This window comes from Prunus mume, linkage group LG7 (genome assembly GCF_029339155.1).
Source record: "Prunus mume cultivar Tortuosa linkage group LG7, ASM2933915v1, whole genome shotgun sequence".
NCBI classification, from domain to species: Eukaryota; Viridiplantae; Streptophyta; class Magnoliopsida; order Rosales; family Rosaceae; genus Prunus; species Prunus mume.
Window position 1 is genome coordinate 1,064,431 of NC_142704.1, and position 5,351 is coordinate 1,069,781.

The 5,351-nt window shown below is 40.7% G+C and overlaps 1 long non-coding RNA gene across 1 annotated transcript; it reads right to left on the minus strand.

Annotated features, from left to right (window-relative positions):
- Positions 1-2,310: 2,310 nt before the first annotated feature.
- LOC148915175 (uncharacterized) lies at positions 2,311-3,794 on the minus strand. The gene is made up of 2 exons (XR_016128476.1): positions 3,665-3,794; positions 2,311-2,567 (listed from the first exon to the last, which is right to left on the minus strand). It is a non-coding gene; the product is annotated as an uncharacterized LOC148915175 (long non-coding RNA).
- Positions 3,795-5,351: the final 1,557 nt, after the last annotated feature.

Genomic DNA, 5,351 nt, shown 5'->3' on the forward strand with positions numbered 1-5,351 from the left:
GTGAAAAGACAACTCGCCGTCGCCCGGTTGCTTAGGGATTGGTAGGGCTCGGTCTCATACCTCTGAATCGGGAATGAAGTACTCGCCGAATTGCCAATCTCGCTGGGTGATTCATTGGGCTCGGATAATCAGCGCCCGAGCTCGCCGGAACCCCCGCGGCACCCTAGGATTGCGGGGTAGACTACGGACACTCTCGGCGGTTGGGCGGTTGGCGACCGCCTACCACGGCGGCGAGTGGAGCCTCGGCTGGTTACCACCGCTTCGCCACCCAGAGCGCCAAGCCGCGTGGCGACCGTCATATATGATGAACGCGGTACCGGAGCGGTCATAAACCCCTTCGATACCATGTGTGGGGTGGGGGCCTTTACGAGTATCTGACATCGATATCACTCCCTCCTCGGCATCGACCCCTGCTTCACGTGAGTCAAAGAGACCGTCCGATGACTCCTCGTCGAACGCATTGGGCTCGCGCTCGTAGAATGACTCGCTATCAGACATCTACAAAAACAGGCAAAAAGGGAAACTAAGGCTCATGCCGGATGCTATCCTACCGACGCCTACATCACCACCTATGGCGACTAGACTACCGAATGAAACCCTATGGCCAGTCTAGTTCAAACCAAGGAAGGACGTAAACTCTTAAGGTATGTAGAGATGGAAAAGTAGGGCTACCGAACGGTACCTTTGTTTAGCTTTTTAGGTGGGCCATGAGCTACTACTTGGATCGCTTTGAACGGAAGGCCCTTCCTACCGTTGGCGACACCGAAATCGCTGGTTACCGTTAGATCTCGTCGAAATCGCTTTGTTGCGTGCTTGCTCGTCGAAAATGCGCCTCGGATAGAGCTCTCACTTCGCGCGAGGATGCAGTGAATTCACCATCGGGTCATCCCTATTTATAGGAGGAGTTCGACAACGGTACTCCTCGAAAAACCAAGCGGCGCGATGTCGCCGCGCGCCTCCTGCGCCACGTGTCGCTCATCACGTAGGCAGCGGACAGACGCAAGGCGAAGTCAGCGCTTCGGGCGTCCCTTCACCCGTGACTCGGCGACCGACTTAGCCATTGTCGACCTCTGAACTAATGATAATGATCCGAAGGGACAATGTCGGCCCCCCAAGATCGAGTTCTGACGGTGAGGCGTGGTTCCTTCCGAGACAGCTGCAAATCCCCTTCAGGACTCTCACAAGGGACTTGGGGGACTCTGTTTATACCAAAATGAGCAGCCAATGAATACCAAACACGTGGACCAAACGAGCTACGGTGCCTTGCACTCACCTTCGGTACCAAACCTACGATCGCAACATTAGGGCAACCTCGCCCTACCGGCGCTGATCTCAAGTGGCCTACACGCCCGAGTCCCACATCGAAACTCTAAACAAATTGCACACCTCCCAAGGCCTATAAAGATGACATCTATCCCAGCTTGAAGGTAATCAATCAGAACTTACGGCATACTACCTATTGATCTGTAGTTCAAACTTACTTAATGCATACTTACTTAAGCATCGGAGAGCCTTCGGCCGGTACCACACCGGTGCCCTAGGATCACCGTGCGTTTGCTATCTTACAGATCGCACACCCTACCGAGGACATCAGATACCGAAGAGACCTAATCACTAAGTTACGCGGGAAAGTATTAAACCATTTTTCAGTGCGTCAACAGAAAGAAAGGGAAGAGCTTTGCCAAATTGGATAGAAACCATTAGGGCTTCTTGGAAAAGAATAGCTACCCAACAAATGAACAAACCACATCCAGAGAGCAAGCTTCCTCTCTTACCTCCAAAACCCAGCAATTTCGTGTTTAGTTCATCCTTCTCCCCCTTATTTTTCCTCTTGGCAGATTGTTTTGATATTTGATAGAACCTCTGTCAAACTGCCTGAAAAATGCTTAAGCCACCCATTGCCTAGCCTTTCTCTTCTTCTCAGCCAAAACCTTTGATAATCCTTTCCTCCTTTTCCTTAGAACCCTTATTTTCATAGAAACTCACAGCTCTTTCCTTTTAAGGCTAAACTCATGACAACTTTGCTCCCATGCCACAAGCCTCTCATGCCAAGCTAAAATTCTACCTGTAAGCACTAAGAATTCATCTGTAAGCTGTTGTTATTTTTGTTGGTGAAGGTAACCAAGGTGTTTCATAAGGCCCTACTGTCCTTTCAAAGCATTCTTGTGGCTTGATTTTTGAACTCAAGCACATGAGATAATTTCATCAGTTCGCTCCTTATGGCAGCCCAACCCATTTGAAGTTGCCAGAAAAAGCCCCTACAATTACTTATTAATAGCTTTATATATTATTTGAGAATGTTAACTAATATATCCAAAATAAAGATATATATATATATATTCATGTTTGTGAAGATGGCGTTTCCACCATTTCTAATATTTATACCGTCCAAGGTAGGTTATATGATTTATCTTTATCCCTATTCAATTTTGCATAGCATACTTGTTTCTTGAGAAGTGATGGGAAACATGCTCAATTTCATTTGATTGAATGGTTGACCCAGCTCCTTGTTGTTTGAAGAAACCCTCCACTTCAATTGGGATACTAAGCGATGTGCGTATCGACGCCTGCAGTGTTGTAAGTAACACATTAAGTTAGGGTGAATATACGAATATGTAGCTATGAAGTACAGCAATACCCTAGGACCTGCAAATAATTATCCGAACCTGAGTAAATAAATTAACCAAATGATATACCAGAAAATTTTGTATAGGCTTCAATGAATACAATGAAAGGTATAACCCAAAGCTATTTGTCCAAGGCATACCAAAATATTATAGCTGACATTGTCCTCCCTATGAATATAACTATGTATTAGTATCCTTAAACGGATATTATATTGAAGTAGGATATTGCATTAATAAGTGAGTAATGCGATATTATAACTCAGTAATAATTATATTTACCTCATTTGGTCCTGTATAGTTATTCATATATTAACTTTAGATATCATAATATCCAGTATGAGGAATTATATATTATGAGTAGGTCGTTATATCCTATGAGCATAATTTGGGCACTAAAGGAGCACAAGCAACTACACACTATATTAGGAACTAATATTATGCGAATTTACCAAGGCCACCCCTTCATACGTATTCCGATCCAAACTTTATCATATAACCTACTCATAGTATATAATTCCCCATATGTTGTAGGGTAGGCACGGTCGATTCGGTCTTGTTTGCAGCTCACACCGAAACCGAAAGCTAGTATTGTTCATCCAGTCGGTCCGATCAATTTTTAAGAAAAACAAGAAGAAAGCGGATCAAGCCGAACTAGCAATTTCCAGTTTTCCGGTTTGAGCTGGTTCTCAGCAAGTCACATACATAATAAAGAAAGAGAGAGATCAGTGGAGAATAAGGAAAAAATAAAAAATAAAAACTTAAATCTAGTTAAGCAATTTTTACTTCTCTAAAACCCAAAAAAAATTGATCCAAAATATTTGATATTTGCTTTCATTCTCAGATCGCTCGGCAGCAAAATAACCATAAACAATCCAATGCTAGGTAAACTAGAAATCATAAACAAAACCCAAAAAAAAAAAATTACAACACACCAGATCTAAGGAAATCGACTAAAAATAAAAAAAATTGAATACAACACCAGATTTCTCCTTGCTTAAGACTCTAATGCTTGAATCTAGTCTTAGGATCTTCGTTACCAGCAAATGAAGAAGGCTCCATAGCAAGAACTCCTTTCATCCTCTTCATCAAATCATAGAGAGAGAGAGAGAGAGAGAGAGAGAGCGACAGTGAAGTTGGAGAGAAGGGAAAAAAAAAAGGCATAGAGAAGAGAGAGTGAAATCATGAAGAAGAAAAAAAAAGGAACTGGGGGACAAAGAGAAGTCGAGAGAAGAAGAAAAAAGAAGAAAGAAAAGGAAAAGGAAAGAGGAGAGAAAGAAGTATCAGAGAAGAAGAAGAAAGAAGAAAGAAAAGGAAAGGGAAAGGAAAGGGAAAGGAGGGTAGAGAGAGAGAAGTCGTAGAGAGAAGAATGAAGAAAAGAAAAGAAAGGGGAAGGTGGGGAGAGAGAGAGAGGATAAAAAGAAAAAGAAAGCTGAAAGAAACTGAAAAGAGTGAAAAGAATGACTGAAAATACAATGGCTTCGGGAAAAGGGAAAAATAGAAGAGAGAGGTGAAGTGAGGTTATGAAATGGGCTTTGAAAAATAAAAGGTATATGGGCTTTAAGTTTGGCTTTTTATTTGGGTTAAGGAGAATTGGGCTTAAGTATAGAATATTTTAAAATAAATAAATAAAAAATTAATACAGCCGATCCAGTTCGGTTCGGTTCGGTGCTATCTTGTGTAAAACAGAACCAGTCGGTTTGAACGGTTCGGTCCGATTTTGTTGACTTTTTAGTCAACTCGATTTTTTTCGATTTTTTTTTTCGTTCGGTTTTCCGGTTTATATGCCCACCCCTAATACGTTGTATTCCTGCGAATATTTCTCTTTCTATCCATACAATTATCAGTACACCTATTGTAATTCCCAATACAAAAATATATCAATTCCATCTCTCTATTTTGTGTGAAAATAACATATTATATAAATAAGCACCTTTGTGTAATGTGCTCACTGACACATTACCTCATATAGCTAAATAATAGAAAAGTTTTTCATATTCATATTATGAAAAATGGGATATACCATGTTATAATTATATACCGGGGCTATGATATTTACTATAGTGGGAATACTTCCATGAGTTTGCCTTGGTATCGTGTTCATACTGTTGTATTGAATTATCCCAACAGTTTGATTGCTGTCTAAAGAGTAATACCAAGATGAATCAAGAATAATACTCGTGAAGTTCAATACAACAGTATGAACACGATACCAAAGCAAAAGTATATGAAATAGGTTAAATTGGGTAATCTTAGCCAAATCATTAATATTCGGTCAACTAAGTGATGTTAAGTATTAGAAGCCGAATAGAAGATATTAACTATAAATTAGGGTATAGTATAAACAGTTCTTTTTTTAGGAACAGTTCGTTTATTGGTTAGTATTGCTAGTCAATGTCCACATTTTAATACTCATATATTCACTATAAAAGGATAAGCTCGTAATCGGGAAGAGGGTAACGTAATTATACGATTACGGGCCATTACATAATTACGGGGAATTCGTGAATTTGACGTAAAGACAGAGGAACAACGAATTGAGTGGGTACAATAGTATATTCGCCTTCACAAATCTGGATGAAATGGCTGTATTTAAATAGCATGGGTAATGAATGGGATGTCTGACCCGTGAACAATATACAATTAATAGAAATTAGTCTGGACTATATGAATCAGTAACTGTATTAGCTATTGGTTAAATTCTAGGGAGCTTTAGTTTTAAAGCAT